The 26,680-nt window shown below is 41.8% G+C and overlaps 1 long non-coding RNA gene across 3 annotated transcripts in view; it reads right to left on the minus strand.

Moving 5' to 3' along the window:
- LOC309540710 overlaps positions 1 to 26,680 on the minus strand; it is a 127,917-nt gene that overhangs the window by 63,543 nt on the left and 37,694 nt on the right. Inside the window, exons 3-4 of one of the 3 annotated variants that reach the window (XR_014223411.1) lie at positions 3,097 to 3,201; positions 207 to 309 (exon numbers count right to left, since the gene is read on the minus strand). The exons of 1 other annotated variant lie outside the window; for it this stretch is intronic. This is a non-coding gene — a long non-coding RNA (uncharacterized lncRNA). Of the gene's footprint in view, positions 1 to 206; positions 310 to 3,096; positions 3,202 to 26,680 lie in introns of those variants that run through there. One more of the 3 variants, XR_014223410.1, reaches the window with a different exon arrangement.

Below are 26,680 nucleotides of genomic sequence, written 5' to 3' on the forward strand. Positions count from 1 at the left end.
AAAGTTGGGCCACTCTGATTTAATTGGTGGGGCCAGGGATTTGAACTTTGAACTCTGACCTTATCTCTGCAAAGTATGTGTTCTACCATTGAGCTATACAGAGGGTTGTTGTTGTTGTTGTTTTTGCAGGTTCTTAGGGGGGTTTTGGGGGGGGTATTGCATACTACTGATTTCTTTAATTTAATTACTTGCTGATTGATTGTTTTGCAGGTTTTATTTATTGCCTTAATTTTATTTTAAAGCCCAATTCTGCATTCCAAAGGCAGGGGAGAGGGAGAACTGAAGGCAGATAAAATGCCCAAAGGACTCCTGTTGAGAGAGCATAAGTAGGGATGGAGGAGAAATGTGGTTCAGTATGCATTTAAAGCCAAATCTTACTGAAGGTAACATGCATAAATGCATTATATTAGGGAAAATTTCTTGCAAAAATGTGCACATTAGTCAAAACAGTGTATTAAAATGTGTTTATTAGGTGGATTCACCCTAAAATGATAATTACTTTCACAATATTTTTTAAAAAAATGCAAATCACTGCAAAATGTGGAGAACTGAATTTAAGATTGGAAAAATGAGGAATTGAGAGAACTGAATCACCCCAGATTTTATTAAAAATCCACCCACTGTCATTTACAAGTGTAATCCTGTGCATCCTTACACAGAAGTAAGTCCTGCTGAGTTCCCAGGTAAGTATATAAGATTGCAGCCATAGCTATTTTTATCTATCAGGAGACAGCTTTACACAAACTGTCCCATAGATATCCCAACTGAATAGCCACCGATTTTCTGATGTGTCAAAAGATTCCTCGACACAAGAAAAGCAAGGTTCCAGGGCTACTTTTGAATGGAAAGCTATAATTTCCAATTAAGGTTTACTTTTCTAGTGCTGGCTGCGGTGACAGTTTAACCACATGGTGGAAGATAAGCCCACATTCTCCAAATTACAAAGATTGACCTATTAAAATATGCCACATATAGAGTAAGAAGTTAGTAGTGCAATACTAGTCAATTGCTTTCTAAATCTCAACTGGCCTTTAAATTTCCAAAGAGAAACAGATGTTAACATTGCCCAGAATGTTACCATCACTAAGTATCAGTTCATTCCAGCTGTTTAGGTATGTGGCAGTGAAATGACCCATTAAAAAGAAAAATACACACACTGGTTATGCAGCCTGCACTAAATAATCTGACAGAGAAGGCAGCAACACCAAATATAGCTTGCATGTTGCCACAAAGGAAAATGGTGAGAGGACACATTAAATGCGCAGATCACATTTGTTAAAGTTAAAAAAGAAAAGAAAGATAATTTTAATGTCACCAGACATGGACATATTAAGTCTACCATGTCTGCATGGAAATAAAAAGCCAAACAGAGTCACTTTTTGTCGTGGTTAATATCAGTTTGCAGCCACAAACCAGTCAAAATCAGCTGACACCAAGTTATAACAAATTGTACTGCGTGCTGTAGGTTCTACTCTGTAATATGCAATGTTAATTGCTTCTTGTAAATGGCAAGTTCAAACTGTTTCAGTTATTCTGTCACGCTGCACATCCTTTTAGGGTATGGTTCCACCACAATGTCTCTGCTGCAGTTCTCATTCTATTTGGGATTGCCCTCAGCTGCCCCCTTGGTGTCCCTTAGTTATTTGCTTATTGAAACATTCATATATTACATTTCAGCCCCCATGAGGGCCCCCGTGATGATTCACAATAATTAAAACACACCGCTGGTACAACAGAAATCAAGGAGAGCCAAACTACTAGGTAAAGAAACAAAATAAGAACTGCAATGTGTGAAGCTGACATACAATTAAACTCCATAAAATAAAATGCTTTGACTCTGCCCACCTACAAACCATCAGTGAAGGGACCAGTCAAACCTCTTTTGGGAGAGAGTTCCACAATCAAGAGTAGGCCCCATTTTCTGTGACCTGCTACCTGCATCTCCCTTGACACAGAACAGGGCATCTGATGATAACTGTAATTTGTGGGGTGGTTTGTCTGGAAGGAGGAGGTTCTTCAGATACCCTGATCCCAAGCCATTTAGGGCTTTATACGTAAAAACCAGTGAGTTAAACTGGGCCTGGAAACAGGGAGTTAGTGCAGATGGTAAAAGTCTGGTGTGATAAGTTTTAAAACCCAGACAGCTGAAGGCATTCAGGTCACTGCAATTTGTACCAACTGCAGTTTTCAAACGTTCATCAAGGGCAATTGTACACAAAACATACCACAGGAATCTAATCCAGAATTGACTAAGACATGCAGAAATGTGGCCAGAATTGCCTTCTCCAGGAAGAGACAAAACTAGCACACCAGTTGAAAGGGCACAAGTGCACTTGTTGCCACAGTTGTCACCCAGATATCCAGGAGCAATATTGGATCTAGTGTATGTCAAGAGGGGAAGTGCCCTGGGTTCCTTCAAGAGGAAGGATGGGGAATTAATTCAATGAATAAATAAATACACACAAACAGCAGTGCATTATTTTACTTAAACACACATTTGTAAGGCCATCAGGGTATTTGATATGTGATGACACCAGTATGCTGCCCACAACCATTTCTCATTTTCATCTGGTTCTGGTGAAACTGCTAAAATTCTGACCAAACGTCTGATCACTGAGGGACTAAAACTAAGGCTAAATAAGAGTAGCATTTTGATATGGGTGGAGGGTAGCCTAGGAAATCTATTTTAAATGATGTAGGTGCATAACCTGTTATACTACCCTTAAGAATAAGATTCAGAGCTTGGGAGACTTCCTGAACCTGACATTGCTTCTGGATGTGGCCAGGAGCTCATTTTGCCAGCTGATTTATTTTATTTCCAAACTGCCTTTCCTCCCGCCAACACTCAGGATGGCATTTGACATAATCACATACTCAAGGAACACAGTCAGACATGCTATAGGTCCACTGTGCTATATACAGATAAGTTATAGGTCCAATATGCTATATTTGTGCACTGTGTTGAGCTGAACTCTGCCATTCATGTTGGTAGGTGCAAAGGCCTTCTGATTGAAAATGTGTTGCTGAATGGTAATCCATTTGTCATTTGCCTTGCCTGCCCTACTTCCTCCCTCTGGAGACAAATCCTATACTCACTGTGTCTTCCAGAATGTATTACAAAATCCATTTTTGGCTGAGTATCCATTGTCACCATCATATCAAGAGCAATCCCTCTGGCTGATGTTCCAGGTCTTTTGAACACTAGGAGAAAAGTAACATACTTCCTCATTCTCTTGCCTGCCTTGGGGGCAAGAAGTAACACTTAAATGGTTGGGATCAGCTGCCAAACCTTTTGGCTTTCTTACTGTGGGATAAATATTGTTAAATGATTGAGATGATAAATGCCACAAACACGACTGCCATGACCACAGCAAGGTCACTTTTGCAGTAATCCAGTCTACCTCCACTGACGAAGCACTGTATGAATTTCTGGCAGTGGCAAGCAAGTTGTGGAAACTCTGACTCAGGATAAAGTTGTGTCCTATGTCAACAAAGGGACCAGAATTTCCATTCTAGAAAAGCCACAGCAACACGGGAAGCTGCCTTGCACTGAGTCAGACCAATTGGTCCATTTAGCTCAAAGTGACTGGCAGTGCCTCTCCAAGGTTTCAGGCAGGAGACACTCCCAGTCCTACCAAGAAATGCCAAGGACTGAACCAGGGACCTTCTGCAGGCAAAGCAGATGCTCTACTACAGGTCATTCCCTGTATTACAGTCTGAACTCAAGGACAGAAAAAGCCCTTTACCTCTTCTCTATCTTTACCCTGGACCATTCATATCCCACCCCACTCAGTTCCTAAAAAGATCGCCAATGGCCCAAGACTATTCTTTTGCATCTTTTCTATGATGAATGGGTGAATGGTTAAAAAATGCAAGGTGTTATGCCAGATTCAAAGGAGGCACAAATAACTTCCAGGTATTAATGCAATACGCCACTGTACTGTGGGATGGTGATTCTTGCTTTCTGCTGTGAACTGTGGAAGGACCATTGCTTGGTTGTAGATCCGCCTTACATGCAGAAAGTCCCAAGTTCAATTGCTGGTGTCTCCAGGTAGGACTGAGGAATGCTGGTGTCTGAAACCCTGGGAAGCCACTGCCAGCATCTGACTCAGACCTATGGTCTGACTCAGTACAAGGGAATTTCCTGTGTCCATAAGTTGCTAATTTTCACATTTGTGTGAATATATAAAGGGTAAAGGGGACCCCTGACCATTAGGTTCAGTTGTGGCCGACTCTGGGGTTGCGGCGCTCATCTCGCTTTATTGGCCAAGGGAGCTGGCGTACACCTTCTGGGTCATGTGACCAGCATGACTGAGCCACTTCTGGCGAACCAGAGCAGCACACGGAAATGCCGTTTACCTTCCCGCCGGAGTGGTACCTATTTATCTACTTGCACTTTGATGTGCTTTGGAACTGCTAGGTTGGCAGGAGCAGGGACCGAGCAATGGGAGCTCACTCCGTTGTGGGGATTCGAACCACCAACCTTCTGATTGGCAAGTCCTAGGCTCTGCAGTTTAGCCCACAACGCCACCCGTGTCCCTGTGTGAATATATATATGTGCGTTAAATCATTGTGACAATGCACAGGCATTACACAGAGCATGGACATCCTACTGCACATATATAATTATCCCTCCCTCTCATGCATGTGTATAAATGAACATGCCAAGCTATTCTCTTTAAAAGGGCACTTACAAGTTATTGGAATTTATTCAGTTTTTAAATAAATGTAATTGTTGTCTAAGTGCACTTCCCAAAACTGAATGTACATATTTCCCGGCAAAATAGCATGAGTGACATCTCTCCGTAACAGATTCTATAAACATGGAAAATGTGTGTTCTTTAAGAATCTCTCATGTTTGTATTCAAGTGGCAAAAATGGACAAGCAATCTTTTGTCTTATCCCATGTTTTGGCAACTGAGACAGAAACTTTCACTTTGCCAGTGAGTTGGCTCAGTGGGGTAAACAAAGTGGTCAGTGGCCTGAACCTTCTGTGGCCAAATGTGTCATTAAAGCCTGGTGGTCCATGCGTAAGGTGAAACCACGACCATATAAACATGCATGCCATTTCCCACACATCCAAAAGTATGCTCGGTCCTCCAACATCGTCACAGTGGAGCTGTGTTTTGGGTACCAGGATCTGGGAAGCATGGAACAGGCTTTTAAACAACCAGATGGGTTTCCATTAAAATTATACAACTCTGAAGATGATAAAATGAAACCGCATATGGAAATTCCCTGTAAATCGCTTTTGAAAATGGAGAAAGTGATTTCCACCCTGATCCTGAACACGATACTTAGAACAAGTATGCCCCCGCTGATTTTACTGGGAATTACTTCCACATAATGTGCTTAAGCTAAGAATGGCAACCCTTGTTTGCACTAGTATTTTGCTGTGAATTAAATTTTTCATGGAATTTGATCTAGCTTGATTCAGACCACCATATATAATGCCCCACATCAGATGTAGCAACAAAGCATGGCTTGTCGTTAAAAATCTCAGGCTCATCCACTACCTCCTTCCCCACTGTTCCAAGTATTGACTGAAATACTTGGAATTAATCCTACTGAATTAACTACTGGGCATTTCAGTTAAACGCATTGTAAACTTCATAAAGGGAAATCATGCTGACGAAAGTGGGACTCCACAGCGCCATCTGGCAGTGTTATAACGCATATAAAGTGTTTTATCTTTACGAATGTAGCTGAGTCCCAGGAAGCTATGACCTGTACAAACCATAGTTAGTTAACAAACTAGGGTACCAAGCCATGGCTTAGGTCCTAGTTTGGTATCTTCGTTTGTACAAACCAGTTTCCTGTATTTAGAAGAAAGTATTATTGGTTTTTAAAATGTATAACATTTATATCCCACCTTTCCCCAAGGAGTTGAAGGCAGCATACATGTTCCTTCCCTTCCTCATTTTATCCTCAGTTCATCCTTGTGAATTAGACTGAGAGACTGACTGTCCCACAATCACCCAGTGAGTTTAATGGCTGAGTGGGGATTTGAAACCTGATTTCCCAGGTCCTCATTCAACACTCTAACCATGACAGCACACTGACTCTCACAACGCACTGGAACTCTGTGATGGAGAACTAATTAGCTTCTCAAAGGAAGCTTTACATCTCCTCCTTGATGCACAAATGAGAGATGGAAGGTAGGGGGAACTGTGTAAGCACATAACAACAAACTATGTTTTGTTAGTATGTCTGAATCAGACCATCATCTGCTCGAAGAACATCTGATACACAAACTGATGTGGCCACAAGAGAAACCTATGTCAGCTGCAGCACAAAAATGGTCCTGCTGCGAAGAAGGTGATACAATGCAGTCAGAAAGCAAAGTGGATTTTCCTGAAAGCCCCTCTTGGAATAATACAGCCAATATCTGTCCAGTATGAAATTAAGAACACATGAAGTTTTTAGTACTTCCACTTGGGATGAGAAATTGAGTTGGATTCTGACAAGCAAAAGAACCTGGAGAGTTGCTGGCCTATAATTTTTCCACACAGACTATGTGAATTTCTGTGTATGTGATCATGCCCCTGAAGGGTACTTCCAGACAGCACCCAGCCATTGCTGGTCAACTGTAAACTGGAAGTGGCATAGCAATTCTGCTTCTCTCATCATCAACAGGGTAGATAATTTCAAGAGGCCATTTGTGCACAGCTCTAGTCAGAACTCATACAAAAGTGTGGAGTGGACCGCTGAACATTGCAACTACTAGTTAATCACTCTTCAAAAAAGTCTTAGAAAATTATGAAATTTTGTGGCTGGCCTAAGGTCATGAGCTTTATGGCCCTGCTCTCCCAGGTCCCAGCCCTACAGCCTAACCCCTACACAACACTGGCCCTCCCTTTGCACTGAAGCTTCGGAGTACTGAAGTGAATCTCTTCTGCACATCTCTGGTATGATATCTTGTCCCAATATCAAGTCTGTTGCTGTGAAAAAAAGGTTGTTCCTTGCAGTGAAGGAAGTCAAAACGTGAATGTGTGGAGGGGATGTAATCATACAGAAAAGCCCTAAGGAACGAGAGGAGCATCTAAACCCTGCTGCAGAGCTTGCCCTTTAAAAAAGAACCCCAACCCACTGTATTTGTTTTAGAATGTTTGTTTGTTTTATTCTCCATAATTTGGTATGAATTGGCATTTACAGCTTTTATTCCATGTTGCACAGCTGAAACACCAAAACACGTTTTTATATGTATCCTTTTAAAATTACTGCTAGCAGCACAAGGTAAACACATCTGTTTTGATTAGCTACATTCCATGTTGTGTGTCAGAACAAAAAAAAAAACCTCTGTAAAAAACATCGGCTGTACTGTACTGCAAGATCTATGCATAATTATTTCGAAAACACAGAAAACCAGGCAGACAAGAAAGTAATGAGTAAAATATGTTTTTTAAAAAATAAATAAATAAATCCTCAAATGAATAAAAGGTTTAGATATTATAAACAAAACACTTTTTTTTTTTTTTTGGTCAGGTCAGTTTCTTTTAAACCCAGCATATTTATAAGGGTGCCCTGCTTTTTAAAAAAGCTGTATATAAACTAGATAGCATGCGTAGCTGCTCTGTTTAGAAAACAGCAAAGTACCATGTTAAAAGTCTCTGTTTAGTCAGCCCACCCACAGAGAAAAAAAAAGTTGACATTTAAAAACAGGATATAGTGAACAGTTTGTACCATTGTGCCCAGTAAATCTGACAGTTCCCTGCTGACGTTTTAGTTGAATATGAGAAGTGAAGAACTAACTTCCTCGGCTTCACAGAGGATAGGAACCAAGTTTCACATGTAGGCAAGGATCATGGGGCCTGCCTGCACAAGTAATCTTGAACCAAGAAAACCTTTATTTTCCACAGCGCACGGTTCTTTCTTGGAACTCACTGATACTGAATGTGCTAATGGATACATGCATTATTTGTGTCAAAAGACGAAGACTGGAATCTGGATGCCTGTGGCAAACTCCTGGCCCACGCACACAGATTGCAGCACCAATGTTGGGCCAAAGGATCTTCCAATCCTTTTGCAATGTCTCCAGTGCTGCGCCAGCATTCTGTTGCACCAGTGGCGCTGCAGTGTTGGGTTCAGCCCTCCATGTGCAAGCTACTTGTGCAAGAAGAGAGAGTGAGTGATCTTTAACAACCTAAAAACAGAGGGGGGAGGGGAAGAAGGGGAAGAAGAAGAAGAAGAAGAAGAAGAAGAAGAAGAAGAAGAAGACGACGACGACTGTTTGGACTACAACTCCTATCATCCCTAGCTAGCAGGACCAGTCAAAATAAATAAAAAATTTAAAAATTGTCCAGTAGCAATTTTTAAATTTTTGACAATGTTTTATTTATTTCAACTACCTACCTGAATCTACCTGAATCAGTGGTCAGGGATGATGGGAGCTGTAGTCCAAAAACAGCTGGAGACCCATGTTTGGGAAACCCTGCTTTAGACTATGTGGGTGTGTGTTGCCTTTGGAGATGCAATTATCTGATAATCTCAACATTAAGAACATACGAAGACTCTGCTGGATCAGGCTAATGGTCCAGATGCCGGTGGGAAACCTGCAGTCAGGATCCAAGTTCATCTGCATATCATGTTGCAAGGTTGAAAAAGCTTCTCCACCTCTGGGATAAACCTTACTGAGCTAGATGGAGCAGGGATTTGCTTGGGTCTAAGGTAGCTTCTTTTGTTCACTAGACAATGTTGCTGAGCATCTCAATGCAGCTCAGTGGGTCTAGTGCAGGAACGTTGCACAAGCCCTGCTGAAGGAAAGGGTGGATGCTCAGAACTCAGAGACACTGCTTGATGGGTGGTGTCCACAATAGCTTTAAGTGAAGAGAGATCTATGGATGCAGAAGCGATGCCATAGTCTTGCAGATCCACTGAAGGAGAGGGCTAGCTTTAGGAGCAGGGTGTTAGAAGATGTCTTAAATGGGTCTTTTATCCCTGGATCCCACCTAGTACCTCCAAAATATCTTGTGCAAATCAGTAAAGAAATAAAATCCCGCCAGCAAGTGAAAGGAGCAATATTCTCCAAATGCAAAAAATGAGCAAGCCCACCCCCACCCCCACCCCCGGAGAAATGTAGTAACTCTTATCCTGTATCTTTGTTAAATGTGGACTTAAAAAATATTTACTAAACTGTGAACCGCAAGACTAAACAAAAGTCTTACTACTATTGTAAATCAAGATCAAGGCAATTTCATGCCAGGCAGAGAGGCAGCTGATGAATTTAAAAAGAGTGCTACATATGTTAGGAGAGGTGAGGGATGACGGCGATCTTCTTTTCGAGAAGCTGAACAGGCATCTGATGCCGTAGGGATTGTTGGCTGCTATCAGCAGCACGCCTGGAGTGAGTTTTGTTTTGGATTAAAATTCAGAAACCTAATTAAAACAATTTACTTTCACCCATTAGCCTTAATCCTTATGAATAGCTTACTGTCTTCTCTGGTTATTTCCCTAAGAGGAACTCAGCAAGGATCTTCTCCTGTATTTCTTTCTTTCTTTCCCTTACTTTGGATCTGCTAGACATCTCGTCTTGGGGAGAATAGTGAAATCGTTCAGCACTGAGAAAGGATCTGATATCCATAAAGTTTTAATCTTAAATGTAGGCATCATCCAGCTTTGTACAGACTGGGGAATGTATCTGTGCTCAACTTAACGCCAGGAGATTTGTTATGCTCCGGGATGGAGAACATTCTGTTTATGGGCCAGTCTGTCTTTGAATACTATCCCTGAGCTGGATTTAAGACAGAATTTAAAAGAATATGTATATAATGTTCAATAACAGAGCTGTGCTTCAGGACCAGGAAAGATTAAAACCAGGGCCACTCTAGTTTCATACTCTCATCTGATTAAAAAATGAGTCAGTAGAAGCATCATTCATGCTGATACAGGCTCGGATGCCTTCTCAGGCTGCATTCAAGACAGCACTTTGTTTCGTTTCCATGACGTTTTCCTTCCCTGATGATTTTCAAGTTTTATGTGATCATTCATATGATATAAAAGCCACTCCTGGAAACCTAGTGGAATCTGGTGGACATATAGTGGTAATTTCTGTGTTCTGGAGGTAAACGGTAACCCATTTCTGGACTACCTTCACTCAAGGATAGATTCAAACTGACAATATTTTTTATTTTATTAAATTAGATAACACATTGTCTCTCAATTAGAAATATTGTAACCAATAAAGGTTTACATTATTAATTGAATTTGTTTGTTTCATTAAGGTTTGGATGTTGTCCTCCTTGCACATCTCTAAATCTTCTTATATATGCCATAAGCAATCTATTTTGCCACATTTCCAAATAAAAAAAGGTGTAATTGAATATAAAAGAAGTCTGTAAGGAAACTGCCAGACTCAAAACCCTTTGAAATGGCTGATGTAATCACTGCATGCATCATGCGCGGAGTCATTGATTTATATCTTACTTCTTACATAAAGGGAGCGGGTGGCGCTGTGGTCTAAAACCGCCAAGCCCCTTGGGCCTGCTGATTGGAAGGTCGGCAGTTTGAATCCATGTGACAGGGTGTTTCTGGTTGTTGTTGTTTTACTTCTTATAATACCAGGATAGTCACTCAAGGGGTGCTGAAACAGACTCTTGAGGTATAAAACACCAGTTTGCCCTTCTTCACATGTATACATTGATAAATGAATGTATGCAATATCAGGTACATCCTGAGTTCCCTTTTAAAATATGGCTTCAGCATTGTAACCATTGGCAATCTTCCTAGTTTCCTTTCCCATACAAAATGTTTGCCAATTCCTTGGTGTTTCTAGAAGAATTAAAATGAAAAGATTTCCCAAAACATACAGAAACCTTGGAAGGTTAATCAGCATTCAGATTTTGCCTATCCGTGTCCTTCTTTTTCAGGTCTAGCTCATTTACATATGTAAGTAACTATTTGCAAATTTCACCCATTCTGCCTTAGAAGACGGTAAGCAATGTTGGATACAGAGCATAAGTTGTGTGGGCTTCTTCTACCACACAGGTTATGTAATTCAACGGATATAATTTGGACTTGGGCCTGCGAGTCATAGTTTTTAAGCCACATTTAGCCAGGGCTTGCATGACTGGGATTGAGCAAATCATAATGGGACTATCTGCAGTCACAAATGTATACCCATTTTTTACCAAGAAGCATCATGAATAGGATATGGGTAGGTCCTTCCTGCTCTCTCATCCTGCGGGTGCCATTTTGAATCCTCCTGGGTAGATTCCAGAGAGATTAGGGAATCCATACCTTTAGCAATTCACTGTGGGGATGGGCAGTGCCTCAGTGGTATATACTTTGCATTCAAATGGTCCCAGGTTCCACCCCTGGATCACATAGCAGGTGATGTGAAAGAGACCCTGGAAAACCCCTGCCACTCTACAGTTCTGGGCTAGCTAGTCAAATAATGTGACCTAGTAAAAGGCTGCTTCTGAACATTCTATTAGTTTAATTGTAATCCATAATTTCATCCGTATGCTGCCTTTCCACAGTTCAAACCATGCTCAAGGTGGCTTACAACATGAAAAAATACATAACTATAACATAATAAAAGTAGTCATAAACAAACACACACAGCAAAACTGAAGAACTTCCATATAAATCACAAGATCTAAAATAAAGATACAAAAAAACAGCAACAACCCCCTCCTCAACCTCCTCAGCCCAAAAGTAATGACTTCTTCCAAAGAGTGCTGAGAAGTGTGGTATAATGAGATGAATGTAGAGATCCCTAAGCCTTCCTCTCAGAACCTCAGTCCCCTTGGAAGAAGAACAGACTATTCAATCAGTTTACATTTGTGGCAAAGATCTACCCCATGTCACAGCTTCAGTTTCTCTTCCATTAATCCTTGCAAGCATTTGCAATGGGAAATTGACTCCGAAGGATTGTTAAAACACATTGCACATCAAAAATATGACCAATGAATAATACTGCTCCCACCATTTTAGGCATAATATTTAGGTGCCATTTATATTCGCCCTTGGCAAAGCTTTCATTGGTTTAGAGATTGCCAGGCCAGTGCACACAAAGTGTCACCTACAAATAAGCAAATGAGACAGCTGACTGGACTATTCCTACACATTCAAAGGTCCTGTGCATGTCAGAGCCTGTCAACGGCTTTCAAAACATGAACAGTGGGATTTCCAAGTTTGTAGGAAAAATAAGTCTCATTCTTGTCTTTCAGTAAAACAGAGAAAATTGGATGATGTTGAAAGAAACAGTCTTCAAACACCTAAAACGTGAAAGAAAATTAATAGTAAACCCACAGTGTGAAAACTTAATGTTTACACTTCTTTCTTTCTTTCTTTCTTTTTTGGGGGGGGAAGACATTTTGACTAATGCTTAAAATCATCATCCTTCTACTCAAAGGATGCATCTGTATGCTTATCCCTTTATCCTATTTTGCACCAGAGGGGAGATATCAAAAGGGTGATGATTATTCCATTTACTGACGTATTTCACAGTAAGAAGAATTTACCCAGTTCTTTGTGAGGTACAATTCTACTGCTGTTTGCTTACTGTATAAAGATGGCTTTGCTACAGAGAACAACTTATTGCCTACTGGAAAAACACATGGGGTTGTGTGCAGTGGAGAGACATGTTCTCCATTCAGTTGCCACTGCAGGATCTCCTCTGAGATCATTGCCATTTGACATCATAACCTTCATCTGAGACCACACACATCTCTCTCAAGTAGAAATTCACCCAGCTCAAAAGAATTTCCATCAAGCTGAAGTTAACTTTTGGCCCAGAAACAGCATTTCAATTGGCTTGAAGAGGCAACAGAGTAATAGGTTGCTGCTTATTTGCACATGCAATGGATTTAGCAAATGTTAGGTAGGCAGTTGAGCTTCTCAAACTGTCAGCCCAAGTAGGGCTTAGTTTGATCTGGGGACTCACCCAGACCAAAATTTGCTTCAATATTAGGTTCTGGCTCTGAAATGCAATATGAAATAACAGTAAATACAACTCCAGGCAATCTCTGGCTGCATCAATTAAATAAAAAAGCAAGTTTCTAGTCCATATAGCTGCAAATATAGCTTTGACAATGTATAGGCAATCTGTGGTGAAATCTCTGAAGGTGAAGATTGAGTAAAATGTACAATGTTCAGTTACATCCATACCATACATGAAAAGTACTTTTAATGCACATGGTTTCCCCAAATGAATCTTGGGAATTGTAGTTTGTCCGTCAGAGTTACAATTCCAAGCACCCTTAAGAACTACATTTCCCAGGACCATGTGTTTTAAATGCTCATTAAATGTGCTTTAAATCTACCCAGACATAGGTCTCATTGAGTTCAGTGAGAGATCATTGCCAGTTAAGAAATTATGGGACTGCAGCTTAAACATCTCTCTTCCTTCCTCATGGCTGGTAATTGTGTCATTATGCAAATAACACAAAATAAAATAACTCAAGCCAAGCAAAATCTTTTTTACATTTAATTTGGGCGACTTTGGTGTAGATATTTTTTTTTAAGAAAATGTGATACACACAGTGCTGCCTATTCCCCACCACCCAAAAAAAAATAAAAAAAATCCATTGCTTTTACTGCAGAGATACAGATCTATTCTTTAAAACACAGAAGAAGAAAAGTCAGTGTTATGGTGTCTTTTACTCTGTGGTAAGAACCACAAGATAATTTAAGAATACTAAGATTTCACTTTGGGGGAGAGGGGCCTCTCTTTTCCGTTTGTTGAGGCCCAGCAGAAAACAATAATTGGAGCAGGGGAGCAGGGGAGATCTTCAGCGAGTTTTTGCCTTTTTGAACTAGAAATAGATATGTGGTTAAACAGTGTTGTGATACCCAGAACTATGAGAAACTATCAGATCTAAATCTTGTAGAGTAAGGCCAAACAAGAAGACAGACTGTGTATCGACAGTGGGTGGGCTGACACCCTCCTTGGCTTTTGGTACAGATCCAGGAAGCAGTCTGGGTGATCCCCTCTCCCTTCCTTGAGAACCCGTAGTTCTGTTTGCAACTGTGGGTAGCAAACACCAGCTGAAACACCTGCGTACAGCTCATGCCATGCACAGATGTACAGCACTTGTTGCTGATCCATCTGGAAAGCAGCCTAGTTCATGCCTGCATGCCAGCATGTTTGACTGAGGCACAAAACATCCACAATGGGATTCAGGTATATTTCCATCACTGTTCCCACCTCCACTCCCCTTTGAAAAGTAGGAGGGAAGCAATATATTTATTTATCCTGTCTTATTTAAAATAATTTCTGTACCACTTTTCATTTGAAAATAAATCCCAACCTTGCCACAGTAAAATAATATATTACAAGTGATTGCATAAGTAAAATTTTGCATCATGTTTTCATTCCTGTCCTGTTATTCCTTTCTGTTCTTCTCATTCACTGCCCAACTCAAATGTCAGAAACCTGTTTCATCACAGAAGATGTTCCAAAAAGCAAGGAGACAAGGAGACCTTTGGCCATGCAGATGTTGCTGGACTACAACTCCCATCATCCCTAACCATCAACAGTGCTCCCTGGGGCTGGTGGGATTTGTTTCTCAACCCTGCAGTAAGGGATATCACAGCTTTCATAGAATCATAGAATCATAGAGTTGGAAGAGACCACAAGGGCCATCGAGTCCAACCCCCTGCCAAGCAGGAAACACCATCAGAGCACTCCTGACATATGGTTGTCAAGCCTCCGCTTAAAGACCTCCAAAGAAGGAGACTCCACCACACTCCTTGGCAGCAAATTCCACTGTCGAACAGCTCTTACTGTCAGGAAGTTCTTCCTAATGTTTAGGTGGAATCTTCTTTCTTGTAGTTTGGATCCATTGCTCCGTGTCCGCTTCTCTGGAGCAGCAGAAAACAACTTTCTCCCTCCTCTATGTGACATCCCTTTATATATTTGAACATGGCTATCATATCACCCCTTAACCTCCTCTTCTCCAGGCTAAACATGCCCAGCTCCCTTAGCCGTTCCTCATAAGGCATCGTTTCCAGGCCTTTGACCATTTGGGTTGCCCTCCTCTGGACACATTCCAGTTTGTCAGTGTCCTTCTTGAACTTTGGTGCCCAGAACTGGACACAGTACTCCAGGTGAGGTCTGACCAGAGCAGAATACAGTGGCACTATTACTTCCCTTGATCTAGATGCTATACTCCTATTGATGCAGCCCAGAATTGCATTGGCTTTTTTAGCTGCCGCGTCACACTGTTGACTCATGTCAAGTTTGTGGTCAACCAAGACTCCTAGATCCTTTTCACATGTACTGCTCTCAAGCCAGGTGTCACCCATCTTGTATTTGTGCCTCTCATTTTTTTTTTTGCCCAAGTGCAATACTTTACATTTCTCCCTGTTAAAATTCATCTTGTTTGTTTTTGCCCAGTTCTCTAATCTGTCAAGGTCGTTTTGAAGTGTGATCCTGTCCTCTGGGGTGTTAGCCACCCCTCCCAGTTTGGTGTCATCTGCAAATTTGATCAGGATGCCCTTGAGTCCATCATCCAAGTCATTGATAAAGATGTTGAATAAGACCGGGCCCAAGACAGAACCCTGTGGCACCCCACTAGTCACTCTTCTCCAGGATGAAGAGGAACCATTGATGAGCACCCTTTGGGTTCGGTCAGTCAGCCAGTTACAAATCCACTGAGTGGTAGCATAGTCAAGACCGCATTTTACCAGCTTCTTTACAAGAATATCATGGGGCACCTTGTCAAATGCCTTGCTGAAATCAAGGTAGGCTACATCCACTGCGTTCCCTTCATCTACCAGGCTTGTAATTCTGTCAAAAAACGAGATCAGGTTAGTCTGACATGACTTATTTTTCAGAAATCCATGCTGACTATTGGTGATCACAGCATTCCTTTCTAGGTGCTCACAGACTGTTTGCTTAACGATCTGCTCCAGAATCTTCCCTGCTATTGATGTCAGACTGACTGGGCGGTAATTATTTGGGTCCTCTCTTTTCCCCTTTTTGAAAATAGGGACAACATTTGCCCTCCTCCAGTCTGCTGGGACTTCGCCTGTTCTCCAGGAATTCTCAAAGATGACTGCCAGTGGTTCTGAGATCACATCTGCCAGTTCTTTTAATACTCTTGGATGCAGTTCATCTGGCCCTGGAGACTTGAATACATCTAAACTAGCCAAGTATTCTTGTACTATCTCCTTAGTTATTCTGGGCTGTGTTTCCTTTGCTGAATCATTTGCTCCAAATTCTTCAGGTCGGGCATTGTTTTCTTTATCGGAGAAGACTGAGGCAAAGAAGGCATTAAGGAGTTCAGCCCTTTCTGTGTCCCCTGTTTGCATTTCACCATCTTCTCCTCTGAGTGACCCCACTGTTTCTTTGTTCTTCCTTTTGCTACGAACATACCCATAAAAGCCTTTTTTGTTGCTTTTAACCTCTCTAGCAAGCCTGAGTTCATTCTGTGCTTTAGCTTTTCTGACTTTGTGTCTACACGTGCTGGCTATTTGTTTGAATTCCTCTTTGGTAGTTTCCCCCCTTTTCCATTTTTTGTACACATCCTTTTTAAATCTTAACTCAGTTAAAAGTTCTTTAGATAGCCACCCTGGCTTCTTTAGGCACCTTCCATGTTTCCGTCTCATTGGTATTGCCTGACGTTGTGCTTTTACTATCTCCCTCTTAACAAACTCCCAGCCATCATGAACTCCCTTTCCTTTTAGTATTACTGTCCATGGGATCTCACCCAGCACTTCCCTAAGTTTTATGAAGTCGGCTTTCTTAAAGTCAAGAAATTGAGTCCTAGTATGCTTGGCTGCTCCTTTCCGCTGTATAGTAAACTTCAGAAGAGCATGATCACTCGCGCCTAATGATCCTTCCACTTCTACCCCACTAACCAGGTCATCAACATTGGTTAGGACCAGATCTAAAATGGCTGTTCCTCTTGTTGCTTCTCCCACTTTCTGGACAATGAAGTTGTCTGCAAGGCCAGTGAGGAATCTGTTTGACCTTATGCTCTTGGCTGAGTTTGACATCCAACAAATATCCGGGTAATTGAAGTCCCCCATTACTACTATCTCCCTTCTTTTTGCATGCTTGGCCATCTGTTCCAGGAAGGCATCATCTATGTCCTCCGTTTGGCTTGGGGATCTATAGTAAACTCCCACAATGAGGTCGCTGTTATTCTTCTCTCCCTTAATTTTGACCCAAATGCTCTCACTTTGGCTTTGAGGTTCTAAATCTTGGATCTCTTCACAGGTATACACATCCCTGACATATAACGCCACTCCTCCTCCTTTCTTGTCTGGTCTGTTTCTCTGAAATAGATTGTATCCCCCCCATTATTACATTCCAATCGTGGGACTTATCCCACCAGGTTTCAGTGATGCCTATTATGTCATATTTAGTTTGCTGTACCAAGAGCTCAAGCTCATCTTGTTTATTTCCCATGCTTTGCGCATTAGTGTACAGACATTGAAGTCCATTAATCATTCCCCCATGTCTCTTATTTAAGGATTTTTTTCCTCCCACCACTAGGTCTGTGTGCTGTTTGCTCCATTTGGTCTATGACATTTGGATGATCATCTTCATCAATTGATAGACTCCTACCTTCAGGAGCACTGTCTCCCTCCCCCACATTAGTCAGTTTAAAGCCCTCCTGATGAGGTTTCTGAGATTTTTGGCAAAAACATTTCTCCCAACCGTTGTGAGGTGCAGCCCATCGCTTGCCAGAAGTCCATCTTCAAGAAACTGCAGTCCGTGATCTAAGAATCCAAACCATTCCTGTTTACACCATTTGCGAAGACAGCTGTTCACTTCCACTATTTTTCCCTCTCTCCCTGGGCCACGTCGTTCAACTGGGAGGACAGATGAGATGACAATTTGTGCATTTAATTGCTTCAATTTCCTGCCCAGAGCCTCGTAGTCTCTTTTGATCTTCTGGGGCTATTGCTTGCAGTGTCATTGGTTCCCACATGAACCAAGAGGAAGGGGTATTTGTCGGTGGGTCTTATGATTCCTTGCACTCGTTCAGTTACATCTTGGATCTTAGCCCCGGGGAGACAGCACACTTCCCGAGACATCTTGTCAGGCCCACAGATCACTGCTTCTGTTCCCCTCAGTAGGGAATCCCCTATCACCACTACACGCCTCCTCTTAGGTTTGGTCGGGGTTCTTCCGTGAGCTGTGCGTTCCAAGGTCGCCTGCACATTCCCTGAGGACTGACTTTGCTGCTTGTCTTCATATACCTGATCGACTGTAATGAGGGAGAGATCCTCAAATGGAGTCTTTGTCTTCCATGCTAGGGGAGAGGACCTCAAAGCGATTGTGTATTTCTAAACAATCAGAGCGAACCCTGGGCCTCCTACTTCTTTGAGTCACGTTTCTCCATATATCTGGCTCCTGTGTTGGTGAACTAGCCTCCTTCTCAGGGTAGTCCCCTGTCACCTCCTTGGTGGAGACGGTGTGCTCTGTTGCTTCCAAGAAGAGCTCCAGCTCTCTAATTCTTTGGAGCGTAGCTACACGTTCCTCCAGTTGCTGGACTTTGTCTTTTAAGAGGGCAATCAACATGCAATTGCTGCAGGTAAAGCTGCCTGCAACCTTTGGCAAGATGGCAAACATTGCGCAGGAACTGCAGGCGACTGCAGCTGTTCCCTCCCCCTCCATCTTGAGAACGAGTCGTTGGGGGTGGCTACAGCGGTCCTCCATCATAAAAAGCGTGAAGACAGGACAAATAACTCCCCCCACAATAAAAACCTAGGTCTCCCCCAACAAACGTTTGAGACTAGCTCCCCTAAATCTAAAAGATGCTCCTTCTTCAACTGCTGCCCTGCAAGCTCTGATAAGCTCCTCCCACAGCTAATCACCTGCCTCAACAGAAACCCTGCCCCCTCTGACCTTTGCACAGGGAGAGCAGCTAATCAGCCACAAAGAAACACACACACAAGAAAAACCTTTTTGCTCCTTCTTCAACTGCTGCCCTGCAAGCTCTGATTCTGATCAGATTGAAAGTTGGTGAAGGTTCCATCCTAAATTCTAATCTGGGTTCTTCTTGACATACTGTATCCCTGATCCATACACCATATTTAGACCTTTAACAGCACTCACTCAATGAGTCAGATCTATAATGCAACCATCTGCTCAAAGGGCTAAGAGATAGAAAAAGATGGCAGCACCAAATACGGAAGGGGCAAACCTCAAAGCAGGGTTGAAAAATGTAGAGAACTTTAATAAAATAGTGAAATGGTCCAATGTGTTTCCGTGGAAATCTTCCTCAGGGGCACACGGATTCAATTTCTAGCAACACAATATCTTTCAAACGATACCTTGCCTCACAACGTAACTCAACAAATTGCATGATTGTCCCGTGAGAAAAGCTTCCATTGAAATGCGTTGGGCGTTAACTACATTTTACAAAAGCCATTTCAAGCTCTCCCTCCCCACTTTGGTACTTCTCATTTCCCTGAGGGTTTGCTATATTTTTTGTACAAAGAATAATGGCAAAAGAACCACAAATCCTTAACTGTGGTTGTCACTTCCCTGCTACTGCTGTAGTGAAAGGATACTGGGCCAAAGCATTTCAATAGCATCAGACACAGCTGAGAGAGGAGGAAAGGCGACCAACAGCTAGAATGGATACTTAAGCATAGCTTCCCTCCCCACAAAAAAGATGAAATGCATCATTAAATGTATATGGGCTAATTTATATGTCTATATGCAAATTTAGAAATAAATCATTACAATTCAAATAGAAACACATCTCATTATTGTGAGGAAGACTGTGCCCAGGTAATCCATGCACCTGTTCTCCTATTCAGGTGCTACCTGGGCTATTTCAAGTCTCCTGCTCTCTCTGAGATTTCACCCCTCCCATTCCAAGAATCTGCTGATGTTCTCTGCTGATTCTCCAGAGAGGAGGGGAGTGGTTTCTGCTCACTACTTATTCCGCTCAAGCCTCACATCAAAGAGAGAGACTGAGTGTTAGAGAGAGAGAGTGTTATCTCTGTGTTGATAAGGTTGCTGCTAAGAGCAGCTGCAGACACTCAGTGCAGTTCTCCATTTAGCTCTGTATATAGTTGTGTATTATAGTTGTAGATAGAATAAAGAAGATATTCTACAGAGCTGCTCTCCGAGTCATTTATGCTCTGCTATACTCTGCTGTGCGACGACTGTCTTCTTGTGGAAGTGAATCCGGTGCTCACAACTCTAAGCTGTGAGTCCACAGCACTTTGACCTGTTCCTGAGCAGAAGATGGTCTCTGGAAGTGCTACCCAGCTCGCCTAGCCCAGTCGGGGCTGAAGTGGATGAGTCCAGTTCGTGGCACTGGCTCAAGGGCGATGCTGACACTCTCTTCTTATGGCTCCCAACCTAGTCAAGCATCTTATTCTCACAGTGGCCAACTAGATGTCTATGAGAAGCCATCTGATTTCCTGCAGATGGTATTCAGGAGCATATCACCTCTGTCTGCAGAGGCAGAGCAGAGTCATTGTGGCTAGTAGCCACCGATAGCCTTTAGACCAGACCGTCAAATAGAGGCCTGTCTTCTGGCAGCCCTTGAAACAGAGGGCTGTCCTCTATAAAGGCCACCCTACCAACAGCCATGTGTTGCTGCCATGGTATCGTCGGAGTGTTTGGGTGACCTGGGTTACCAGCACAAACAGACACCGTTAAAAAAAAAATACAGTAGGGCATTATGTGGGGTGGAACTGTTCAGGGGAGGAGAGGGAGAGTGATGTCAGATATTATAACCTCAGGGTTGTTTTTATATATTAGAGTGGGGGTGGTTGGAATGTGACACCAGCACATGAAATAAGTGCTAATTCCACCCATAATATCATATATACAACAGCATGACCAGTGCTTGTTTTTCCTCAGGAGACTTTTGTTGCCTTTTAAGAAAACCCACAGTTGTGACATCTTGCTTTCCACGTGAGGCGAAGTAAGACAAAATGAGGGGAATGAAATCAATAAGCCCTCTGAAGCTCAGAAACAAACCGACGGGCACATTTTGTGCTGCCCTTTGGTAACTGACGTTGGGGCTGGTGGGGGGTTGGGAATAGGGTTATGAGGCAAACGCTTCACCGAAGAACTCACTGGGGACACTGGTAAAAATAAATTGCTCAGCTCTAATTTTCTTAGCAGCTTCCATGCTATTCTTTGAAACTGAGTAAGAAACCCTTGGCCTAATCCCAAGAGCCAATCTATAGTAAATAGTGCACACTTAATGCCTAAGTTCCTTTTTAGCACCATTCCGACAGTGACTTCAGCCACACAGCTTAGTCATAGCAGACATTTTTGTGGTGAAAGCATTAAACCCACATGCAGCTCTCTTTCTGTGGCCACAGGGGGTCATGCTCCTTTCCCATTAGCTGAATAAATCATAAAGTCTGCATGGACCACACAAGAAGCAAGGCGAGCAGCAAGCCACAGTCAGTGCTGCTTACAGCCTGCCTTTCTTTTCAGGCGAAGAAAAGGACAGGGAAAGAAAGGGAAAGAAAATTGGGGGTGGGGGTTGAAATACAGCAAAACAGGCAAGCTGTAGGCCCATTATTTGATTTTGTTGTTTTAATCTGGTATCTCTGAGGAAACATAGAGACTTATATTATTATAATTCTACCTCAGAGAAGAAAGGTATTAAACATTTGCTTGAAAATGCAGCGTGCATCTCTTGTTATATCATACGTAGCAAAATATGAGGTGAAAAACATCCCTGAAGGTATATGAATAATAATAACTACTATTACGCCCCGCTCCCCACCCCCCACAAAAAGTATGTTATAGCACATCTTGATGTGACCCAAATCAGATATAATTCTGTGACTTCCTAGACCATATGTCATTTTAGGATCAGACATGAACAAAAATCTAGTTATTTTCTGTCTAGTTATTTTTCACATTGTATGATTCATTCCACCAATGTAGTTAACAGAGTGAGGTCTGGAAGTCTAGAGGTTAGTTCAAGTTCCCATCAATCAGGAAATGAGATAAGAAGTAGGAATTTTAAACATAGCCATTAGCATGCAAGTGTTATCACACAGAGAAGACACATACCTGGCTCATTATACTAAGCAGCCTTTCCTAAGCATTTCTTTACACATGTTCTATACCAAAGGCAAATAATAACAATATTTCTCCCCAAAGGGTACTGAACTTTTTTTAAAAAGTATGTATATCACAGCTTGACTAGCATGAGGAGAACCTAGATTGTATATAAAAATAGAGAGTGCATCGAAGGAAAACTTTTAAAGACACACCCACCCACCCGTCACATGACTATGTAAGACCCTCCAAGTGTCCCTATTTTCCATGGACATCCCTGATTTAGAGAAGCCGTCCCAGTTTCCGATTTGATTCCAGAATATCCCACTTTTCCTTAGTATGTCCCTATTTGCATTGGAGAAATGTTGGAGGGTATGGAGTTATCTGACCCCTGGGCCATCTGAAGGCAATCCTGTATATGGAAGTTTTTATAATGTTTAATGTTTTATTATGTTTTTATATACTTTGCAAGCTGCCCAGAGTGACTCGGGCAACCCAGTAAGATGTGCAGGGTATAAATAGTAAAATTATCATTATGGAATGGGACATCCCTATTTTCATCTGATAAATGTTGGAGGGTACAATGTGTTTTGTTCTACGTGTGATGGCATGTGGCATGCTTGGATGTGTTTTTGAAAACTGTCTGAGAGAGGAGGAAGATTCCATCAAAAACCAAAGGCTATATTTAAACACCGTGCGCTAAACTTTAGTCTCCTTCTTATTAGTTCATTCAGCAGTTTGATGGGGGAAAGACTGATAGGAGTTGACATTATGCAAACCTTCCCACCCAACCACTCTGCTCTGCTGCTGCGAAGGTCTGTGTGAAATTATATCCCCCCTCAACCCCTTCACATTTTCACTGCTTCTGAGGAAAAGCAAATAATCAGGTAGGATTGAGATAAATTACAGGGTGGCTTTTTAATGTGAACAAGTGCTCGCTGAGGGAGTAGATTGAAACCACTTACTTCAGCTTCATTTCTGCTTCAACAATTCAGGTAGAAGAAATATGTGCAAACTTTACAAAAGACACCCCTGTGCTTGTAGACATACCAAAACATAGCACCCTTATTTAACTGGTCTTTACCAAACTAGGGGAAAATTATGCTACTGAATGTATGAAATCTCAATTCTAGGAAGCAGAAATTATTGGATAAATGTTGTAGTACTAAGCCATTCATTATTTATATAGCACTGTTAAAGTACTGTACATAGTTTTGTTCTCTCCCCTCTGCCCTGAACCCAGCTTCTTAACATTTTTGGACACTTTTTGTCCATATTTGTTAGTGGGAAATTTATTAAACATTCTCAAGCCAGTTATCTATACTTTGATGAAGTCATTAAAAGGAATCTACCACAATGAACAAATCTCACCTGTGTTGAAATATCTGTGTTGGCTTCCAGTATGTTTTCACGTGAAGTTCAATGTGCTTGTTTTGACCCATAGAGTCTTAAAAGGCTCGGCTCTTCTCCTTTAAGAATCTGCCCATTCATTCGGCTGGGACAGCCAACATGGCACCCTCCAAATATTCCGGATTACAACTCCCACCAGCAATGACCATTGGTCATTCTGCCTAGGGCTGATGGAAGTGGCAGCGCACAATATCTGGAAGGCACTATGTTGGCTATGTTGGTGCTAGGACATCAGAGGCCCTTCACCCAGTACCCCCACCTTCAAAGATTACCCAGGTGGCAAGTAGAGATAGGGATTTCTCTGTAGTGGCACCTCTCCAGAGATGTCCATTTCACACACCAGCATCATTATCCTTCAGGCACAAAGTAAAAACCATTCTGTTTTCCTAGGCATTTACTTGATCGATGGTGATTTTCTGGTTTTTTTGTTGGTGCTAGTATTTTCATGCTGCTGTGATTGTCTTTGGTCATTGGGATTATTTTATGGTGCTATATAAGTAGTGTCTAGGGATGCGGGTGGTGCTGTTGGTTAAACCACAGAGCCTAGGACTTGCCGATCAGTAGGTCGGCGGTTCGATTCCCCGTGACGGGGTGAGCTCCTGTTGCTCGGTCCCTGCTCCTGCCAACCTAGCAGTTCAAAAGCACGTCAAAGTGCAAGTAGATAAATAGGTACTGCTCCATCGGAAAGGAAAACAGCATTTCCGTGCACTGCTCTGGTTCGCCAGAAACGGCTTAGTCATGCTGGCCACATGACCCGGAAGCTGTACACGGGCTCCCTCGGCCAGTAAAGCGAGATGAGCGCCGCAACCCTAGAGTCGGCCACGACTGGACCCAATGGTCAGGGGTCCCTTTACCCTTTACCTTAAGTAGTGTCTAGTGTGGTGGAGCATGGCCATGGAGATGCCCTTCTGTCCCCAGCACTACTGCAGCTTATCTAGACCAAGCTGGTGCAGGATGGTAGCAAGGTTGGGGCTGAGTAGATACCCTGGCAGAGGTAACCTGGCATTTCTGCTGGTGGGTCTGCACAACCCCAATCCTGCTACTGCCCTTCCCCACCCCAGACTCATCCAACTAAGCTGCAGTGACACTGATGATGGGAGGCTTACTCCATCTCAGCACACCAATTGCTACTGTGTTATATGCACTATTTTATAATTTGATGTTCAACTATATGTAATTACTTAGGGTTTAATTTTTTTAAAAAAGCTTGCTTTTAAGGCATTCAGGTGGCAAAGTGGCTATATGAGCTGCCTTGCATAAATATGGCAAAAGGCAATATAAATATTATTTATGAATGAATAAATGAATGAATGAAAAAATAAAAATGCATAGAACATCTAGGACCTGAGAAATATCTATGTTCTTAGACTGTGTACAGGCAAACTACAAGATAGTTGTGAAGGCACATATGAGCAAAAAATATGCTGGGTGAGCTAATCTTAATTCAGATTAGGTTGCATCCTAAAAACCTCAGTTTCTAAGGGTCTTTCACATTAATTTTTTCAAAGTTGTAGCATCTGCCCTTTCAGATATTCAGAATTATGTGATAGGTTCCCCCCCCCTTAAGTTAGGAATGTAGGTTTGAGTTAGAGATTTAGGCAACAACCCGCCAGTTTCTAAATTGATTATTGTCCACCTAAAATAAGGTAAACAAGTCATGAAGTAAACATCTGTAGCACCTTCTCAGTGTAAATGAATCATGCCTAACCTTAAACTTTGAGGCTTAAAGATCACATAAATAGCAATAGACAGTGCTTTTTTCTGGGGGGACACAGGGGGATGCATACCCCTAAACATTTTGTGAATTTAAGTTTGGCCTCATTGAGGGGCAGTATTTCAATATGAGTAGGAAAACGAGAGTACCCCTAAATATTTTTTTTAAGGAAAAAAAGCACTGGCAATAGAATCTGTCTTAGTCATTTAGCAATTTTGAGAGTATTACATTAACGTGATGCGACTAAGGTATGACTTGCTTGAAATCACTTTGCTGAGAGTGGTGTACTTTTGGGGACGTGTGGGTATATTTGTAGAACTAGTAGTTGTAGTAACAAGGATAAGTTTACATCTCTGTCCAAATCAGCACCATGGATTCAAGATGGATTTCATCTGCCAGAAAGGTCAATCCAAACTGCTTGCACAAACCTGTCTTTATGCTCCTGTTTATTATGTTCCCATGTAGTAGATGTCTTGTGCACTAAAACAGTGCAGCCATATGTCAACATTTCTCTGGTGGTTCCGAATGTTCTAAACAAGAGCGAGGGTGCAGTGAACCTCCCATGTAAACTTTATACAACAGATTCAGCAGAACTGTAATTATTTACAAAATGATGGCATGAGAAATCTCTGGATTTATATCTTACGTTAAAGTAACAAGGATTGTGTCCACATAATGCTTGACGTTGCAGTGGCTTCCACTTTATTCTATTATTATTTTTATACAAGTCAGTCCTCTCTCTATATAGATAAAGATATATAGATAAAGATACGCACACAAACAATCTATTCCATTAAGTTTGGAACCACTAACCCCTTGGCAATGATTTCCTTGTAACCGTTTGCAACACTGGCATGATAAAGGATAACTGAACATTGTCTTTGGTCTCAGCATGAAAGACGCACATAGCTACAGTGGTGCTGTCAGGGCCAGACTTTGAAGCAGAAATCAAGGTCCCTGCTGGAAAAATGAACAGGAGGGACCTCAAATATAGCCGGCCTAGCTTAACCACATTTTGAGGTACGGTAACTAAAGAAGGGTGCAAGAGCATAAAACTGCAGATATAGCCTTAAGAGATTTTAGCAGGAGTTCATGTTCCAAAATCATAACTTTCTTTTTTCTTTTTTGCTACACATTTAATAAGCTATACTTAATGTGTTCTAAGAAACAGAAATGGAGCAGGGATTGGGGTGAAGCTGAAATTCCCCAGAACAGCTTTTCTGTTAGTGGGGGAGCTTTTTGGTGATCTAGGAGAAAGGTGCTGCAAAGAAGGAATTGGAGAGAGCTTGTTGGACAGGAAAAGACAGACTAAGCCAGCCTAGTGAATCTGGATAAACAAGGAGGGTCAAAAGCTGATGTGTTTGAGCAAAGACATATATGGTTATTAAGAGGAAAATAAGAAAGGAGAAAGAATTCTATTAGCAAATGCCAAAAGAGTGAGATGATAACAAGAAAAGGAGAACATTTTATCATAGGAGGAGAATCTATCAAAGGCAATCTGAATTACATGCTTTTTCTTTCTTTGCCTTTTTCCATTTTTCTTACTTTTAATAAGAAATGAATGCACCTAACACAACAACTATCTTCTTTACCTGTGGTACACTATGATG

The sequence above is a fragment of the Podarcis vaucheri genome (genome assembly GCF_965113315.1).
Source record: "Podarcis vaucheri genome assembly, chromosome: 9".
Classification (NCBI taxonomy): Eukaryota; Metazoa; Chordata; class Lepidosauria; order Squamata; family Lacertidae; genus Podarcis; species Podarcis vaucheri.